General features: G+C 46.8%; 1 protein-coding gene and 1 non-coding gene across 8 annotated transcripts in view; both read right to left on the reverse strand.

Moving 5' to 3' along the window:
• TTLL5 (tubulin tyrosine ligase like 5) overlaps positions 1-21091 on the reverse strand; it is a 257197-nt gene that overhangs the window by 72912 nt on the left and 163194 nt on the right. The gene's annotated exons all lie outside the window — the stretch shown is intronic.
• LOC119938763 lies at positions 6897-7034 on the reverse strand. The gene has a single exon (XR_005454501.1). It is a non-coding gene; the product is annotated as a small nucleolar RNA SNORA7 (small nucleolar RNA).

Raw genomic sequence — 21091 nt, forward strand, 5'->3', positions numbered from 1 at the left:
GAATCTAAACAGTCTCAGTGTAAAACAGAGGAAACAGGCATAGAGAAGTGAAGTGATTTGCCCAGGGTCACAGCAGGTAAGTGGTGAGAGCCCATGTTCTCTGCCTCCCAAATCGACGCTCTTTCCAAAAGACCGCATTGCTTAAATAGCACTTATATACGTAAGTGGTTTACTTATTCCACATTATTCGTTTTTTAACCTTTGGAGGGGACTTACTGTTGTTGCTGCCAGGTGTGAGCAATCGCTTCAACAAAAGCCCCATTTTTAATAGATACAGGAAGAAAAGCAGCCCAAAGCAGCACCATAAAATACGGCCAGGGTTTCTCTTAGCTTAGGGGCAAGGCTTGAAATGGAAGATTTAACCAATATTCTGATTGCTGGGGAAATTCATTCCATTTTGAGTCTATTGAATTACAATTCAATAGACAAGGTCCAGATTCTTTTTACTCTGACTGGGGGTGGTGGGGCGGGGGAGAGAGAGAGAGAGTGAGTGTGTATGTGTTGTGTGAGAGAAAGAGAAAGCACTAATGCCACTGCATGTATAATAATAATGATGGCATTTGTTAAGAGTTTGCTATGTGCAAAGCACTGTTCTAAGCCCTGGATAGGTAACTGATTCTGAAGGTCTGTATGCAAGTGGGCGCCTGCCTTTGGGAGACAGGGAGTGCAAGGAAGAATGAAGGACAATGACGATGATGGTGCAAGAGAAGAAAATAGTGCAGGATTCAGTGGAAGTCCAATAAAGGTGTTGACCCAGCTGGCTAGACAAAATTTAAGATATGACCCCCTTATTAACCTTCAGTCATAAAACGGTTGTGTCCTTCACCACACACTGCTCTCCTGTCTACCACTTGGCTCGTGACACCCTCTCTCCCAGGAGGAACACAACCGGTGGGGTTAAATAGGTGCGACTGGTGCTGAGCAAAGAACTGTGTTTATAATCCACTCCTTTCTGCAGACACTCGGTCCTCAGGTCTTTGCCACTGGGTAGAGGCTAGTCCGTCATCTTTCAATCAATCAATCGTATTTATTGAGCGCTTACTGTGTGCAGAGCACTGTACTAAGTGCTTGGGAAGTACAAGTTGGCAACATATAGAGACAGTCCCTACCCAACAGTGGGCTCACGGTCTAGAAGGGGGAGACAGAGAACAAAACCAAACATACTAACAAAATAAAATAAATAGAATAGATATGTACAAGTAAAATAAATAGAGTAATAAATATGTACGAACATATATACATATATACAGGTGCTGTGGGGAAGGGAAAGAGGTAAGACAGGGGGACGGAGAGGGGGACGAGGGGGAGAGGAAGGAAGGGTCACTGTGATCATTGTGATCACTGTGATCAAGTGGCCATTTGTGTTGTCATCAACAGGATTAAAAGGATAGTGAATAATGTATACATATTGGATGGGTTTTACCATGGAAATGTGGGGTTTTTTCACCTGATAGGGAAATGAGGTTGGGGGAAGGAGAAAGGAGATTCATCTTAAATCCAAAGTCATCTGGGGATCTGCTGCAAATGTCAGCTGTGTACACGAAAAAAGAGAAGCTGATTCTCTTCATGGATCTTCCATTTTCAACCCAGTACTCCCTCCTCTTTCCTACTTCACAGCTGTCATGACCCTCCGGATTTTTTTTTTTGTGTGTGTGTGTGTGTAGAAGCTGTCTCAGCTGTTTCATTACTAGAAGATTCCTGGTAGTGGTGTCAGTTGTACAGGAGAAAGACAACATATTTTGGAAATGAAGTTTTTATACCATTACTTCCGACATTTTTTAAGCGCAGTGTGTAAAATACTGTGCTAAGCGCTGAGGAAGGAATGTTAAGTTACACAGGGCCCCTCACCGACATAGAGCTCACAGTTTAATAGTGGGGGGGAAATGACAACAGATATACAAGGAATGAGACATCAAGGTGCGTTCAGCAAAGACAGAAAAGGCAGAACTACATCACTGTTGAAGGAACGGCATGGCTTAGTGGAAAGGACAAAGGCCTGAGAGCCAGAGGACTCCTGGGTTCTAGTTACCTCATGTGAAAAATGGTGATTATGACTGTGCGCCCTAAGGGGCACAAGGACTGTGCCCAACCCAATTATCTTATATCTACCCCACTGTTTCGGACTGTGGCTGCCTGCAGATTTCTGTAAAAAGTTCTCGAGGTGGGTCATTACACTACGTCACACAACCTATGTAAGGTAATGGAATATTCACTCATTCAACCAATCCTATTTATTGAGTGCTTACTGTGTGCAAAGCACTGAGAGAGTACAATACAACATTTCCTGACCACAACGAGCTAACGTTCACCTGTTATTTCCTGAGTCTGCCCAGTCAGTGTGTCTGAGTGCATACTGTGTGCAAAGCACTGGACAAAGCCCAGATTTTCACTAAGATTACCTAGATTTTCACCTCGGGGCTTATTATGTTTCGGGAACCATGTTGGGGACTGGAAGAAAGGCCTCGGTGACATGGCCTAGTGAATAGAGCACGGGCCTGGGAATCACAAGAACCTGGTTCTAAATCCCAGAGTGCCACTTGCCTGCTGTGCGACCTTGGGCAAGTCACTTAACTTCTCTGTGCCTCGGTTACCACGGGACTGGGAATCAGAGGGACCTGAGTTCTGATTGTGACCTTGGGCATGTCACTTCACTTCTCTGGACCTCAGTTGCCTCATCTGTGAAATGGGGATTAGGACTGTGAACCGCAAGTGGGACAGGGCCTGTATCCAACCTGACTGTATCTGTAAGTACCTCAGCACTTAGTACAGTGGCTGGCATTGAATAAACAACTAGCATTAAAAAAAAAGACAGTCATATCCTCCTCACACAACTCTACAATGTTATCCCATCCCTCAAGCCTTACAAATTCCTCAAAATTCATCCTTGATTCGCAGCCTTATGATCCCAGCTATACGTCTATCACTTTCCTTTTATAGTTAAATTCTTAGAAAAGACTGCATAGTTCCACTGAGCCTTTTTATTACATCAATAATAATTTTTATCACATTTAGACTGTGAGCCCACTGTTGGGTAGGGACTGTCTCTATACGTTGCCAATGTGTACTTCCCAAGCGCTTAGTACAGTGCTCTGCACACAGTAAGCGCTCAATAAATACGATTGATGATGATGATGATCAACCTTTTTATGGTATTTGTTAAGTACTTACTATATGCTGTTCTAAGCACTGGGGTAGATACATGTTAATTAGAGTCCATGTCCCAGGTGGGGCTCACAGTCTTAATCCCCGTTTTACAGATGTGTTAACTGAGGCACGGAGAAAGTAAGCAACTTAACCAAGGTCACATAGCAGATAAGTGGCAGAGCTGGAATTAGAACCCAGGTCCTTCTGCCGCCCGGGCCTGTGTGCTATCCACCAGGCAACACTGCTTTTTACTGAACCCTTTTGAAGTCAACTCCCATTCTTGTTTCATGGAATGTCCTCTTCTAGGGCCCCAGAGACCTCTTATTTGGCTAAATCTAAGAACCCCTGCGTCCCAATTTTCCTTGCTCTGCCAGCTAGGTTCACAGAGCCATTAGAAGGGCCCCTGCCTTTAAAATTTGGAGCCTGCATGGGGCAGGGACTGTCTCCGATCTATCTTGCAGCTTCAGTGCCTTGCACTTAATGCACAAAACACTTCTGCCACTATCCCAGAAAGGATTTCTCTGCAGATCCCCTAATCCTCCTTCTTGTTTTCAGGTAGCTACTCAAATTGTCCAGAAAAAGCTTTCCATCCATTTCAGAAAAATCTCCAGAAAAGGAGATTTCACAACCTTCTCTGGTGTCTTAGAGTCCCTCTTGTTTTTGCAGTCAGGAAATTTTTCCTGATAAGTCCTCCTGTGGCAATTGCAGCTCATTCCTTCTTGTCTTGCCTCAGTGGAAAAAGGAAAACAGCTCAATCAATCAGCAATAAGCCATATACTCCTCGGGCTTTCCTAAGATAAATAGGTCTAGATTCCTCAGATGCTATTTTTCAAACTCTTAATCATTTTCGCTGCTCTCCAGCTCTTCACAAAAGTTCTCTTCATTGGACTTCAGAGCAGGCCAAAACTGAACAGAGTACTGCATTTTAATAAAGACCTGAACGAGGGTGCTTGAATTGCCTTTATCTGATTTACTGTTTGTATACCCCAGTATTATGCTTGCTTTTTAGGTGTAGCATTACGTTGCTGAATGGCACTTAGCCTATCTTTTTCAAACTTACTGGCTCAAAAATAGCCCTGTGCTATTATTTTCTTCTCCATGTAAGTTATCCTGTATTTGTACTTCTGAACTTCATGCTATTTGTATCTGTACACTTTAGGGCACAAAGGACATTTTGTATTTTAATCAGTTATCTGAGGTGTATCACAACCAATTTGGTATCACTGCAACCAATCTGATGCCTTTGGCCGATGAAAGGAATGATCTCTATTACATATTCTTAGTCATTAACAAAAACGTTAAATAGCACCACGCCAAAGACAATCCCTGGTGCAATTCTGCTCAATGTACCCCTCATGCTGACCCTGAATCACTGATAATATAACCTTTGGGAACACCACTCCAATTCATGGTGTCAAGTTCAACTGCTATTAGGATCTAAATTCAAGATGATCCAAACTCCAATTACATGTTTTGACACTTTTGTCTTTGGTCTCCAAGCGTGTATACCCCTCACACCATGATTCCTCCTGACCTCAGATTTCTAATGGAGATCCTGGATTGTAAATTCCTTGAGGGTGAACAATTCCCTCTAGACTGTAAGCTCATTATGGGCTGGGAACAGGTCTGTTAATTCTGTTGTACTGTACTCCCCTTGCACTTTTGCACAGTGCTTTGCAAGTAGTAAGAGCTCAATAAAAACCACTGAATGACTGACTGTCTCCCAACTCCATTGTATTCTCCCAAGAACTAGTACTGAGCTCAGCCCAGAGTAAATGTTCAATATATGTATCAGTGACTGATTGATTGACTGAGATATGGAGGAGACTGAAGTCCTCTCTCCTTTCCCCAGGGCTCCCAAATCCTTCTAAGAAAAAGTGCCAAGGTTTCCAGGGGAAGAGGGAACAAGGAATCCGAGGCACAAGCCTTAGTGACAGTAAGTATAATAGTAAAAACTGAGACCCAAGAAAAATTCCTGACTGATGTTCCCCCCCAACTTTGCCTCTTTCTACATCCCTGTTTATTGTTCTCTTTTTCCCGTGATTACCTGATGCTCCCCATCTCCTGTTCCTTTCCTTTTTCCGTCTCTTCCATTCTCTCCTAATTCTTTCCAATTCCCTATTACGCCCCAATTTAACTTTCTCCCTCTCCCTTCTGCGCCGCGGATGTGCTTGGATCTCTACTCTCTAACCACTTGATAATCACTCCACCCTCAGCCCCAGTGGACTTAATGTCCATATCATAAAATTATAGATGAGTATCTACCTTCCCCACTAGATCAATGTGGGGAATCAATGTAAGATCAATATGGGCAGGGAACACATCTATGAACTCTGTTATACTGTACTCTCCAAAGCACTTAGTACAGTACTCTGAAAATAGTAAGTGCCCAAAAAATTACACTGATCAATTGATTGGTTCACTTTAACATTTATACATCTTCCTCACTTCCGCCCATTCTTTTTTCTACCCTTTCATGCCTCTCTGTCTGGCCCCAATGAGCCTGCCAACCCAGCTGGGCCTAGTTGACCCCACAAGGAATGTCCAGACAACGTAAGCACTTTCTGGCCCCTCTCGGACCCCAGGCACCCTATCTGAAGTGCCAAGGTCAACCACGTTTCAGTGAGCCTCCTTTGGCTGCACACAGGAGTTTCCACTGATTCACTCATTCAATTGTATTTACTGAGCACTTACTATAGGTACTACGCACTTGGGAGACCAGGATACAGCAATAGTGACAATAAATAATAAGAACAAGAAGAACAATAAATAACAGTGAGGGACCTTAATCAAACCCTTTCCCCAGAGGAAAACAGGACTGCATCCTAGGTTCAGTCTTCTTCAATTTACACGGAAATCCTCTGAGTACCTTTCAGCTCAACACGTCAAGATTGATCAATTAAGCACTTAATCAGCGGTATGCGCTCACCATGCACAAAGCACCGTACTAAGCACCATTGGAAGACCTTGAATAATTCAGACAGGAGCGTCCAGACCGACAACTGTACCTAGAAGCAGTGATTATGATTCACTTACGAGAAATCCAAGATGGTACACCAACCTCCACCTAACAAACCTTTCCAGAGAGCCAAGGATTTCCACTGGCACAACAGAGCTGAATGCTGACCCTGAACTTTGCTCCCAAAGCACTGCACTGCATTGGTTTAGGGACAGAGGTACAACGCTATACGTCACAGTTTAACTGGGAGTATCTGAAAAGCAAAATGAGGTCTCTTCTCTCTTAGTGACCTTTCCTTCTCAAACAGCCTTTGAAAGCTTGTCTGGTCTTATGCCACCGAGTCATCTTCAACCCACAGCGACTCCACGGACACATCTCAGGGAAGCAGCGGAAAGAGCCCGGACTTGGGAGTCAGAGGACGTGGGTTCTAATCCCAGCTCCACCCCTTGTCTGCTGTGTGACCTGGGGTGAGCCGCTTCACTTCTCTGTGCCTCAGTCACCTCATCTGTAAAATGGGAATTAAAACTGTGAGCCCCACATGGGGCAAGCTGATTTCCTTGTATCTACTCCAGTACTTAGAACAGTGCTTGGCGCATAGTAACAAATACCGTAATTACTATTATCTCTCCCAGATTGCTCCACCTTCACCTGCAATCGTTCTGGGGGTGTATCCAAAGAGTTTTCTTGGTAAAAATACGGAAGTGGTTTACCATTGTCTCCTCTGCGCGGTAAGCTTGAGTCGTCGCCCTTGATTCTCTCCCTTGCCGCTGCTGCCCAGCACGGGTGAGTTTTGACTTGTAGTAGATTGCCTGTCACTCGCTAGCCACTGTCCAAGCTAGGAATGGAATGGATATGCCTCTGCCTGACTCTCCCTCCTGTAGTCGAGACTGGTAGAGTACTGGGAACTCTCCAGGTGTGACCCTAGGAGGGGGCGTGACCCTGAGAGGGGTTTGAAAACCACTTTGACCCATATACTGGGAAGTCCAACTTTACTGGGAGGGATCAATGATTGTAGCTGCCTGCTCATTTGCCCAAACCAGGAGCAGTGGGAAACAGTTACATCTGGGGTGCCAGGAGAGACTGTGTGTCATTCTGTCCTAGTTGATTATGGATTGCTCAGTAGATTCCCGGCCGGATTTCAGCTGCACACCTAATCCCTACTTTAGAAATGTATCCTTTAGAAAGGGGAATTTCTGTTCTTCAGGCAATGTTTTAGAGTGGCGCTGCATTTCTTTATTTCAAAGAAATCAAGAAAATCGTTGTGTTCTTCTATTTGATCGGACTATCTCAGGGATACTGGACATTTTCACTCTTTCACTCCCGTGAGCTGAAATCAATGTTGCATATTGTTCCTGCAAGTACAGCAGGGTAGTTTAAGTGCCTGGGGATAGTTTTATTTGGGGGGAGGGGGCGAGACCAGAAAAAAAGGGGTGGGGTAAGAAAAGGGGGATGAAATAGGAAGGGAAAAGGAGAAGAGAGGCAAAGGGAAGAGGAGGGAAAAGGAAGACAGGAAGAAAGGGAGGAAAAGGCAAGAACAGAGTATAGAAGAGGAAGGGGCAAAGGGAGAAGAGGAAAGAGGCCAAGTTAATTTTAAATGGTTTGAATAGAGCAAAGATGTGGATTATTATTATTGTTATTATTACTTATTAGCCCCAATAATGAGCCTGAATATCGCTAGGAGCCAGAGGCGTACCGATGTGGCTTCATGTGCATAGGTGACACAACATAGAAGCAGCGTGGCTCAGTGGAAAGAGACCAGGCTTGGGAGTCAGAGGACATGGGTTCTAATCCCGGCTCCGCCACTTGTCAGCTGTGTGACTTTGGGCAAGTCACTTCACTTCTCTGTGCCTCAGTTCCCTCATCTGTAAAATGGGGATTAAGACTGTGAGCCCCACGTGGGACAACCTGATCACCTTGTATACCCCCAGCACTTAGAACAGTGCTTTGCACATAGCAAGCGCATTACAAATACCATCATTATTATTATTATTGTCAGAGGACCTATGCTCTATGTTCTATCCCCAGATGTGCCTGCTGTATGACCTTGGATAAGTCATTTCACTTCTTTGTGCCTGTTACTTCATCTTTAAGGAGTCAAATACATAGGTGAGAGTGCAGCGTGGCTCAGTGGAAAAGAGCCTGGGCTTTGGAGTCAGAGGTCATGGGTTCAAATCCCGGCTCCGCCGCTTGTCAGCTGGGTGACTTTGGGCAAGTCACTTCACTTCTCTGGGCCTCAGTTTCCTCATCTGTAAAATGGGGATGAAGACTGTGAGCCCCGTGTGGGACAACCTAATCACCTTGTATCCCCCCCAGTGCTTAGAACAGTGCTTTGCACATAGTAAGCGCTTAACAAATGCCATCATCATCATTATCAACAGGAGCAACGTGGCATAGTGGAAAGAACACAGGCCTGGAGTCAGAGGCCTTGGGCTCTATTCCTGGATCTGAAACATGTCTACTTGTGACCTTGAGCAAGTCATTTAACTTCCCCGTGCTTCGGTTACCTCATCTGTAAAATGGAGATTAAATCCTCCTCCCTCTAATTTAGACTCTGAGCCCCATGTGGGACAGGGACTGTGTCCAACCTGATTAACTTCTATCTACTCCAGTGATTAGAATAGTGTTTGGCACATAGTAAATGCTTAACAAGTACAATAATTAACTACAAGTACCATAATTACAGCAGTGGGGAAAACAGGGCAGAGAGATGAGAGATAAGACAGGGAACGCTTCCTGGAGATGTCCTTTTAGTAAGGGTTTGAAGACTAAGAGAATAGTTGTCTGCCAAAGGTGAAGGGAGAGGATGGTCTAGGGAGGAGAAAGGGTGTGAGCAAGAGACAGATGGTGAAAGAGAAGAGAACGAGGGACAGTGAGTAGGTTGAACTGAGATGAATGAAGTGTGCAGGCCGGGTTGTAGAGGGAGAGAAGCGGGGAAAATGAGGGGAGAAAGCCGACTGCGTGCCTAAAGCAGATGGCTACTTGTAGAGAAATAATAATAATATGAGTCCCACATGGGGCTCAGAGTCTAAATTAGAGGGAGGAGGATTTAATCTCCATTTTACAGATGAGTTAACCAAAGCACAGAGAAGTTAAGTGACTTGCCCAAGGTCACAAGTAGACGTGTTTCAGATCCAGGAATACAGCCCAAGTCCTCTGACTCCAGGCCTGTGCTCTTTCCACTATACCACGATGCTCCTGTTCACTCTCACCTATGTATTTGACTCCTTACAGATGAGGTAAGAGGCACAAAGAAGTGAAATGACTTATACAAGGTCATACAGCAGGCACATCCGGGAATAGAACAGAGAACATAGGTCCTCTGACAATAATAATAATAATAATGATGGTATTTGTTATGCGCTTGCTATGTGCAAAGCATTGTTCTAAGCGCTGGGGGTGATCGGGTTGTCCCACGTGGGGCTCACAGTCTTAATCCCCATTTTACAGAGAAAGATGGAGATTTTTTTTTTTAATGGTATTTGTTAACCACTTACCATGTGCCAAGCACTGAACTAAGTGCTAGGGTAGATACAAGATAATCAGGTTGGACACAATCCATGTCCCACATGGGGCTCACAGTCATCAATCCCCATTTTTCAGATGAGGTAACTCTGACGCACAGAGAAGTCAAGTGACATAGGCAAGGTCACACAGGAGACAGGTGGCGGAGCCGGGATTAGAACCCAAGTCCTTCTGATTCCCAGGCCCGGGATCGATCCACGAGGTCACAGTGATTTCTGAAGAGTGGGAAGACGTGTGCAGATGGTTTTAAAAAAGGAAAAAATGACCCAGGCAGAAAAGTGAAGTGTGGCCTGGCATGGAGAGAGGCGGGAGGCGGAGAGGTCAGAAGGAAGCTGATGTATTAGTCAAGATGGGTTGGGGCACGTCCGTGAACCAGCACGGTAGCAGTTTGGATGAAGAGCAAGGGGCGGATTCTAGAGAGGTTGGGAAGATGGAACTGGGAGGATTCGGTGACAGACTGAATGTGGAGTTTGAGGGAGAAAGAGACAGAGAGGGAGGAGACAAGAATAATGCCAAGGTTGTGGGTTTGTGAGACACGAAGGACGGTGGTGTTCTCAGCAGTGATGGGAATGGCGGGGGCGGGGGGAGGAGAGGGTTTAGGAGGGAAGACGAGGAATTCACGGTTCAAAAACAATGGGGGAAAATAATCACACTAACATCTTCAGAAAGAGGGAAAAGCACTAGTAATGGTTGAAAGATGCTTTGGTTGTGAGCTCTGCAAACCTCCCTGTGGTTTGCTAACCACTGTGAGGCAACAAAAACAAAGAGCCAGCCTGACCGGGCAGAACACACTGAGGCATCACGTCATGCATCAAGGAGTGGCAGGGCCTGTCCTACATCCCACCTAATTCCGGCCAGCTGGGTTGGGCAACAGATCCAGAACGGAACCAGACTTCGACCATCCCCACCACCCCGCGACACTGCAGCACGGCTGGGGGAACGGTCCCTGGGAAAAGGAAGTACGGCCAAAATTGGAATTATCTGGGCATCTGGAGCCAATTCTGTGGGTAGGGTTTTAAAACCCCGGGGCAGGATACAAAACCAAACTTCAGCAAAGGGTCAATTCCCACAGAGGGTGAAGTCTATCCGTTCTATAGGGCATCGAGGGGGGTGCGGAAATCAGCCCTTTCTCCGACGAATGCGGCTCGGTTCTCCTTCTCTTCAGAAGGCTGATCTCGAATAGACGGATCGCTCCAGGGCCCCGCTAAGAAGAAATTGCTTTGATCCAGCTTTTCATTTTGGCATGACTGCCGTGGCCTTCAAACATGGCAGCGAGTAGACCAAGAATGGAGAAATGAGCAAAGAATGACCTTTAAGAAAGCCAAAGGAGAACTCCCTGACACTAGCTCACTCTGGAATGAAGACTAAGTCCAGCTCAGCAGGATTTTTATCAAGTAGAGGAAAAAGTCTGGTGCCGGACTGTCCGTGGAGCAGGTACATGCAGGCTGCAGCTGGCCCTTGTAAAACTGGACTGCCATCACCTGGCTGCAAGTCTCCGGCTAAATCCCATAAGAAGAAGCCAAGGAAAAGCTTTTAAGGGGAAAGTTAATGAGCATATTGTCCAGGCTGAGTCTTGGCCAGCTACGGAGAACTTTTGCGTGGAACTCGAAGCTGGGTTCAAATCCAGTTCACAGCGAACATGTTGCAAGGTGTCACACAGACTTAGAATTCCTGCCCCATCACGTCAATTAGGCTCTCTTGGTCTCCCCTCTTCTTCCCAGTGAAGCAAAACAGCAGGCAGCTTGGAACCAAGACTACAGCTATTCTGGCTCCAGTGACCTATTTCTGCCCCTTTCCTGCAATCCTAGCCAAGGGAAATAGGAGGCAGCTCCAGAAACCCCACCCTGTTTGAACCTCCTCCGCCTCCTCCTCCCCCTCTTCCACCTGTCATTTTTGTGAAAGAAGAGATTAAGAGAGAGGAGGGTGGGGGGCGCGAAAAACCGACCGAAGAGGACAGAAGAAAGAAAGAATAGTGGCAGGAGGAAAGGAGGAAAAGCACTGTATCCTATGGGTGAAGTGTTTTTTGGTTTTGTTTTCTTTTTTTTCTACTGAGAGTGAATATGAATTGTTTTGATGGGTTAATCCCAATAGATCCCCCCCAGTACAATCTATGGGAAAAAATTCTTCACCTGGCCCCCCTGACTGCTATTTTTTCCCTCCAAGAAAAAGAGTCAACCTCAGCGATGCCTGCTTGGCCAGCAATGCTGCTTGGTTGAGATACCCAAATCCAGGGACTGCTTAGTGGGCCATTCAGAGTTACAGTTAGCCCAAAATGGGGGCGGGGGGCTGCCGGTCACCTGGAACAAGATCCTTGGATAACAATATTTTGATCCTCGATCGACAACTTTAGTAACTGCTTTGGTTCACTTTCTTACTTCAGGCTCCCGTCTTTTGGGGCTCCCATCGCTAGGAGACCCAGATTTCTGACCACCGGCATTCCTTTATGGTACATTCTGCTCTGTTGGACCCTAGTTGCTTAAGAGCTTTAGCATGACCCCGGTAAACATATCAGTAAAGGATTTCTCAGTTAAGGGTCTGAGGCTTCTAGGGCTCTAAATTCAAACCTCATGTGTTGGTCCGGCTCTCCTCTGGCCTATTCTCAATGTGGCTTGGGATCTAAGGCCAAAGGAATCTTTCCCTCTTAGATTTTGTGCACTTCATCCTAAAATGGATCCCTTGCCAAAGCGTTGAGGCTCTCGAGTAGTACGCAAACTGACACCTAACATAAATTAACTTTCTCATTTGCGATCTCATCATTTTAAGGGATCACCACCAGCACAGGACTCCCAATCCTTTGGCTCTCAAATTCATCCTCCCAGAGCTACCACGCTCGGAAACTTGTCAGGTGAAATCTAACAGTATTAGACTTGGGAGAAATTGAGATTTTTTTTTTTTACCCAATATTTATTCCCAGGAACCTAGCGAGCCATCATCAAGAGCGAGCATCTTCGGCCACAACTGAGATTTCTGTAAGCATTCGATGCAGTGCCTGGCTACTGGACAATGCGAGATGAACAGGCACAGGCCTCTCATCTCTCTGGGACTTTAAAAATCTAAAGCCAGGAATAGTGATGTGGACAAATATGTAGGATGTCATTAGGCCAACCACAAAACTAGACCCTAAGAACAAGAAAGAGAATGTGCAGTAGCAAAAGCCGATGATGCAACCTCTAAACCAAACATAATTCCCGTTCCTTTAGCTTCTTCTCACAGCCTCCCCTTCGACAGTTCGATCGGACAAGTTCTGCTATCTAGAATGAGAGTTCTGGAAGTAAAGATAACAGTAAAGGAAAGCATAAGAAGCTCTATCCTGACTGCAGCAAGTGTTTTTAGCCTGTTATTTCAGGTGCACTATAGTCAAAGTCAATTACATTTCTTTTTTTTTTCCAAAAGAGGTAACATATTTGGTTTTCTGTTGAAAATTGTTGTTGGCTGTTAAAAATTGCCATTGCTAACAACCAGATATCAGTGGGACAGCCCAGATATTTAAGGGTCTCTCCTGCCACCTGCTACAGGATTTCCAGCACTCTTTCATGCCCCCTGTAAGCCTAAAGAAAAAAGAACAATAATAATGACTTGCGGAGAGCTCTCTGTATCTCACCCAACGGGAGAAGTGACCTAGGAATCAATCAATCGATCAAACGTATTTATTGAGCGCTTACTGTGTGCAGAGCACTGTACTAAGCGCTTGGGAAGTACAAGTTGGCAACATATAGAGACAGTCCCTACTCAACAGTGGGCTCACAGTCTGGGAGGGATGTCTAGAAAGACCACGTGTCCCCAAACCACAGATCCTACAAGTTCAGCCTCAGTTGCCGTTTTAGGCCGCTGCCTCCCCCGAGGCAGAAATGGTGACGGAACCATCCTGGGTAATAATAATAATAATGATGGTATTTGTTAAACGCTTACTATGTGCAAAGCACTGTTCTAAGCGCTGGGGAGGTTACAAGGTGATCAGGTGGTCCCACCGGGGGCTCACAGTTTGAACCCCCATTTTACAGATGAGGGAACTGAGGCACAGAGAAGTGAAGTGACTTGCCCAAAGTCACACAGCTGACAGTTGGCGGAGCCGGGATTTGAACCCATGACCTCTGACTGGTGGGCTGGGTAGAGTGGGTAGACTGGTGCGGGATAGGCCGGACAGGCCAGGATACAGAAGCAGCATGGCGTAGTGGCTAGAGCATGGGCCTGGGGGTCGGAAGGTCATAGGTTCTACTTCCGGCTCCACCACTTGTCTGCTGTGTGACCTTGGGCAAGTCACTTCACTTCTCTGGTTCCCTCATCTGTAAATGGGGACTGAGACGGCGAGCCCCATGCGGGACAGGGACTTTGTCCGAGCCGGTTTGCTTGTATCCACCCCAGCGCTTAGTATGGAGCCTGGCACATAGTAGGCGCTCAACAAACACCATAATTATTATTACTACTACAAACTGCAGCTGTGATCAGGTCAGGTGGGGATGCCAGTGAGGACTCACGCTGTCTCTGCCCAGAACAAAACCTGTGTCCCTGGTCCCAGGTGGGTGGTACTGACTTAGCCAGTACCAGGGAGTATCTTACTTGTGTGTCTCTTTGGTGGTTATCTCTCCCGCTTGTTTGTCTTCTCTGCCCCTCTTTTGTCCCATCCTGCTTTCCCCTCTTTATTTTCTTCCTTCCCTGCCCTCTCTTTGTTCTCCTGGTCTTTGTCTTTCTTCTTTATCACTTCCTTTTTCCTCCTCCAGCCTCTTTCTCCATGACTATTTTTCTGTGGCATGCCTTTTCAGCTCGGCCTCCCAGGGTCTCGGCCCACTAACTCACTTTGACCACCTCAAAACTCTATCGCCTTCATCACGGCCCCACACTGAGGACTGCTCTGTCTGCCCCTCTGGTATGGTCAATATTTGGAACTTGGGTCATCTTGCCATCGCCCCCAACTCAAAGGTCTCTTTGAAAAGGAAAGCATATTCAGCCAAAGTCCAAAGGGAAGTGAACAAACAGCAAACCAAATGGCTACGTGGGCGGATGATTAAGTTACTCTCTTGCCATGGGGTTGTTTTGGGTTGCTGGAGCCCAGAGAGGACGGCAGACTGTGTTTCTGTGTGATCAGGATTAGTAAGATCAGAAAGCAGCATCCTGCAGCTTGGAACAGCCTTTAAATATCAATCGGTGCATTCCCAGGAATGGGATTTAGAGAGAAGGCAGTGGTCTTGGCCTCCAGCTGAGTGCCTAAACTCCCACACCTGCATACACGAAGATTCGGCTTGCTGGAACAGTTGTGACAGGAGGACTTTCATGGGATGGGATTACTGCTAATGGAAAGGGAGCCTTCTGTCACTTAGGGCTGTCTCTGTTTAACTTCCCTTCGAGCCAGCTATGGGAGGGAATAAACTTGAACAAGGTATGCTGCTGGCCAAGCTGGCTGCTCGTGTTCCAATTTCATAGTCTTAACCAGATGTGGAAATAGGGCAGAACAACAGAGACGCTGTATGGACGGCACATGTCATCCGGCCATCCTAACCCCCTGCTCTTTAAGGGAGGCCAAGATAGCAGGGAGGAAGTATTTTCCAAAGCACCCCATTTTCAAAGGCTTTCAAACCCACCCCTTTCGTGCGGAGGGTCACACGATTGCAACCTCCAAGGCTAACTGATGACCCTTTCCAGGTATGGAAGGGTTAAGGGTCCTTACCCTGTGTTGTCTGCCATCCCTTGCTGTCACTCTGAAAGGCTGCTCTGCTCTATTTAAAGGGAGAGCGCGAGAATGGAGCCAGCTTCCCAGCCGACATTTGGTTCCCATTACGGTGAATAAGTTCCCCTTTTCCTTTTTTCCCCCCCTTTTTATATTAAAAGTACATCAAACACATTTTTTTTCGCCTTAATATTTTCCATTAAGCTTCCTCCTCTCAGTTTTCTGGGTTCTGTGTCCTCGCTAGTTATTCACAAGCGGGGGAGAGAGGAGGGTGCAGCTTGGGAGATACGATTCCAAAAGTAAAAATGGGGGTGGAGAAAATGCCTGAGAAGCACGGGGGCAGGGCAGAGGGAAGGGAACAGGAGCCCCTTCCTACCAATCAGTTCCCTAAATCTCTTCTGGTGGGAAGAAGGGAGACCACTGGAAACTCTGAACCCTCTGTTTCTGCACCACCAAGCGATGTTCCCACCCCAGCCTCTTGCCCAGCTTAACAGCACACGCCTTTAGAAGACGGGGACCAAAGGGGAATGAAATGCCAAGTAGAATCCCTAAGGATACTGTAAGTTCCTCGCCTTGTCTCTCGTCTACATCTGAGGACAGGCCAGATTGACACTGAGAACGGAGAAAGTTGCAGGCTGGAGGAAGGGGGCAAAAACATTATGATCTTAGAACACATATTCTATAACTACACAGCTAAAGCCTTTCTGTTGTACACAGATGTGGGTTGGAACCTCCAATCAAAGTCCCAAACTACAGTTAAAAAAGACCCCTTCAAGGCCAGACCTGGGTCTGGGATTGGGAATCATTCTGCTCTTTGGCCATCTCGCAACACTATCGCATCCATATTTACGACTGAGGGGGAACAGACCAAGTGAAAAGTTAGCAAGTAATGAACTACCACACTTTCGCAAATGAAATCTCTTTCATTGAAGATATCTGCTCTAGAGATATCTTCTTCTCTATCAGTTCTCTCTTAGTTCTCTTTTTACTTCCCTATGAGGTTCTACCACTGCCTCTCACCCCTTAACTGTGGGTGTCTTTCAAGGATCATTTCTGGGTACCCTTCTCTTCTCAATCTACACTCACTCACTTGGTTTCCAGTACCATCTCTATGCCGATGGTTCGCAAAGCTAGCTAGCTAGCCCTGACTTCTTGTTTCCCGCCCTCTCTCAGTGGTACTTGTTGAGTGCTTATTACGTGCCAGATACTGTGATAATAACAATAATGGTGGTATTTGTTAAGCGCTATGTGCAAAGCACTGTTCTAAGCAAGGTGATCAGGTTGTCCCACTTGGGGCTCACAGTCTTCATCCCCATTTTACAGAAGAGGTAACAGGCACAGAGAAGTGAAGTGACTTGCCCAAGTCCCACAGCTGACGAGTAGCGGAGCCGGGATTTGAACCCACGACCTCTGACTCCAAAGCCCAGCCTCTTTCCACTGAGCCACGTTAATGCCCTCCCTGTACTATGCGCTGAGGGAGATGCAAGATAATCGGGTTGGACACAGTCCCCGTCCCACATGGAGCTCACAGTCTAAATCAGAGGAAGATAAAATCCCCATTTTACGGATGAGGTAACAGGCACAGAGAAGTTAAGTAACTTGCCTAGGTCACACAGCAGAGGAGTGGCAGAGCCAGAATTAGAATCCTGGTCCTCTCACTCCCAGGCCCGTGCTCTTTCCACTAAGCCACACTGCTGTCCTCCTCAACAATTTCACATTTTCTCCTGCCTCCAATGCAACTCTACATGGATGCCCCAGAAGCACCACAAGCTCAGTCTATCCCCAACTTAACGCTTCATCTTTCCTCCCAAATCCTCTCCTCCAGCTAACTTTCTCAACCCAGTTGACACCACCACCCAGTTTTCAAACCCACCCCTTGACTCCTTCTCCTTTTCCAAATTCCAAACTCAGTGTCGTCAAATCCTTTCAGCTCCTCCTCTTTCACATTTCCAGAGTTGCCCCTTCCTCTCCATCATTTCGGTCCAGGCGATTGACTACCACATCATCCGCTCGCTGATCCCCCGCCTCCGGGCTCTTCCTTCTCCCAAATCATTTTTGGAAAATGTCATTCTGCACATGCCTCCCCACGCCTCAAAAACCCTCTGCATCAAGCGGAACCTCTTCACAACTGGCTTCAAAGCACTCAGTTAGTTCTCTGTCTCCTACTTACCCACTCTTTTCCCTCTGCATCCCAGCTCACCCCCATGGTTCCTCACAGGCTAACTACTCTCCTCTAAAGCCTCATTAAAGGCACGTCTCCTCTAAGAGACCTTCCCTGACTAAGCCCTCCTTTCCTTTCCTTCCACTCCCTTCTGCATTGCCCTGACTTGCTCCCTTAATTCATCCCCCGTCCCAGTCTCACAGCACATTGTACGTACCCGTAATTTTATTTATTTATATTAGTGTCAGTCTCCCCTTCTAGACTGTAAGCTCACCGCAGGCAGGGAATGTGTCTGTTATATTATACTCTCCCTAGCGCTTAGTAATAATAATAATAATGGCATTTATTAAGCGCTTTACTATGTGCAAAACACTGTTCTAAGCGCTGGGGAGGTTACAAGGTGAGCAGGTTGTCCCACGGGGGGCTCACAGTCTTAATCCCCATTTTACAGATGAGGTAACTGAGGCACAGGGAAATGAAGTGACTTGCCCAAAGTCACACAGCTGAGAATTGGCAGAGCCGGGATTTGAACCCCTGACCTCTGACTCCAAAGACTGGGCTCTTTCCACTGAGCCATGCTGTGCTCTGCACACAGTAAGTGCTCAATAAATATGATTGCCTATTCATTGTCATCTCTCCCACTGCTAACCTCCATGCTTACCATCCACCTGCTTAGAATTCCCTCCCCTTCATATGTGACGGGTCACAGTTCTCCCCATCAATAGCTTTCCTGAATCAATCAATCGTATTTATTGAGCGCTTAGTGTGTGCAGAGCACTGTACTAAGCACTTGGGAAGTACAAGTTCTGTTAGTCCCTGATGACTATGGTGTTGCCTACTGGAGAGAGCCGAGCCCCGGCTTCCGACTTAGAAGACCTGGGTTCTAGTCCCGGCCCCACCACTGACTGGCCGTGTGACCCTGGGTAAGTCACTTCACCACTCTGGGCCTCAGTTACCTCATCTGGACAATGGGGATTGAGACTGTGAGCCCCATGTGGGACAGGGATTGGGTCCAATCCGATTTGCTTGTGTCCAGCCCAGCACATCTCCGCCAGGAAGCTTTCCCAGATCAAGCTCTAATCTCCCCACCATTTACGCCCCAACTGCTGCTTCAGTCCTTCTGCACTCACAAGCCCTGGAAGTATTTAAGTTCATCCCTTAATTACTCAATTACTTCTTCCCATTTCTATTTACATGCCCGTCTCCTGTTAGATTGTGAGCTCCTTGAGAGCAGGACGATGTCTACTAACACCACTGTACTTTCCCCAGCTCTTAAGTACAGTGTTCTTCACATAGTGCTTAATAAATGGTACGGATTGACCGATGAGCTGTGTGAGGCCGGCAAAGGATTTAGAAGCCTTGCCTCTGAAAATTTGGTTCTTGGCTCCCCACAGCTCTTCCCTTTAAAATGCCCACTGTAATGGAATGTGAAAGGGGGTTGTGCAGTTGCTTTTCCTGGAGATCTTTCATAGTTCACATATTTACCTCTCTGGGCTGGTTGAGGTGTTGCTCTGCTTGAAGAAGGAAGCCTGAAATAGATGACCTCTCGTGTTCCCTTCCACCCTTACAATTCCCTAGAGGAAGGGAATTTCCCATACTGGTCTTGCCCAGGAAGAGTTGGGGGCCTGACTTCTTTCATCTCACCTTTCTTAGACATTGCCTGGAAACACTCCCACGATGGCTTTGGTGATGGAACTCCCACCGCAGCTCCGGACAACAGGATATGGGGAGTCTCTGGGGGAAGGGAGGTGGAACCTTCGGTTTCTAACAAACTGATTGCTCTCTGGCAGGAGAGGAGAGGACTTTCTACTCTGTTTAGTTTGGCTATGGCTTTGTCTCTGGATGGAGCCCAGAAAGGGAGAGTTGGGCAAAGTTCAGGAGGTAAGGGAAGCCTTGAAAATAAAAGAAAAATTTGCAAAGTTGACTCGACTGTATTTGCAGTATCGTCTTCAAGCCGAAAGGCAAAAACCAGGGCACTCCTCCCTCCGCTACTTCATCTTCCCATTCCCTCCTGAATTTTCGTTTTCCCAAGCGTGCACGGCAAAGACAAAAGTGATTCAGAAACACGGTGAAGGGGTCGGCGAAGAGCTGAGGCAGCATACCTGGCAGCTGCCAAAGCAATTCTTCCAAGGCTCGGCACCTCAGAAGCCCATCGGACAGGACCCATCCACTCCCCCCGTGCCTGTTTGCCGCAGGTTCCCTAGGAGCTGCTACACTTAACCACTTCAGCATGTTTGGCTCCAAACCCGGATTGCGGTGTCACAGGAGCAGAGCAGGTAGATAGTGGATGGCGCCAAGAGAAAACAGCTTCCCTACCCTACGGCTCCATCCTCGGTCATCTCCAAGGACAAGGATTTGCTAATGTTTGGATCCACTCGACAAAGCCTGCCTCCAAAACTGGCAACCGAGGAATGGGGAGGCATGTAATGCCCCTGTCCCAGACTGTTCAGAAACTCAAAACAAAATGAGATGGTAGCACACTGATTCCATCCCTCTGGGAAACTAATGGAAGCCACTGGCAGCTACTCTAGAGACTGAGGTGGAACAGCACTGTAGGGTGGCTTCAGGGATTCCGGCTTTCAGTTGCGGGGTGGCTTGTAATAATAATAATAATAATAATAATAATAATAATAACAATGATGATGATGGCATTTATTAAGTGCTTAATTAGGTGCTAAGCACTGTTCTAAGCGCTGGGGAGGTTACAAGGTGACGAGGTTGGCCCACCGGGGGCTCACAGTCTTAATCCCCATTTTGCAGATGAGGTAACTGAGGCACAGAGAAGTTAAGTGACTTGCCCAAAGTCACCCAGCTGACAATTGGTGGAGCCGGGATTTGAACCCATGACCTCTGACTCCAAAGCCCGTGCTCTTTCCACTGAGCCACGCTGCTTCTCATGAAGCAGCATCTCAGGGAGTCTATTCCCCAGGAACCTCAATTCCAGGTGAGTTTTCCCAGATCAGACCGATTCCCGACATCTGAAAATTCCGATGGGGTGATTACTACTTCCAGACTGTCCCAAGGTGAACCCGGGGTACCCACTATTTCAAGGTCAAACCCTATCTCGTAACTGTCCGGCCCAGCAAGGTGGAATTCGGAAGAGCTGATGGGATGTCGCTCCCACAACCAAAACCGCTAGATTGACAGCCCAAAATACAGAAGGTGTCCCTAGCCCCCATGCCAATCAAATCAGGTATGGAGGAGGGGGGAGGGCAAAGTTTAGATAAACTGAGGCCGGAAGCTGGAATGGCCTAGGAGCACAGGTGATAATAAATACCTGCAGCCTCTTTCTTTCTGGTCAGCGGATCGAGACTTGCAGCAGCTGGCTGCGTGCCACCTCTGCCCAGAGCGTGGGATGCCCACTCAGCCGGCACCAAGTGAGGAGCCATGGGATCAATCAATCAATCAATCGTATTTACTGAGTGCTTACTTTGTGCAGAGCACTGTACTAAGTGCTTGGGAAGTACAAGTTGGCAACATATAGAGACGGTCCCTACCCAAAAGCGGGCTCACAGTGTAGAAGGGGGAGACAGAGAACAAAACAAAACATATTAACAAAATAAAATAAATAGAATAAATATGTACAAGTAAAATAGAGTAATCAATACGTGCAAACATATATACATATATACAGGTGCTGTGG

Source organism: Tachyglossus aculeatus, chromosome 1 (genome assembly GCF_015852505.1).
Source record: "Tachyglossus aculeatus isolate mTacAcu1 chromosome 1, mTacAcu1.pri, whole genome shotgun sequence".
Lineage (NCBI taxonomy): Eukaryota > Metazoa > Chordata > Mammalia > Monotremata > Tachyglossidae > Tachyglossus > Tachyglossus aculeatus.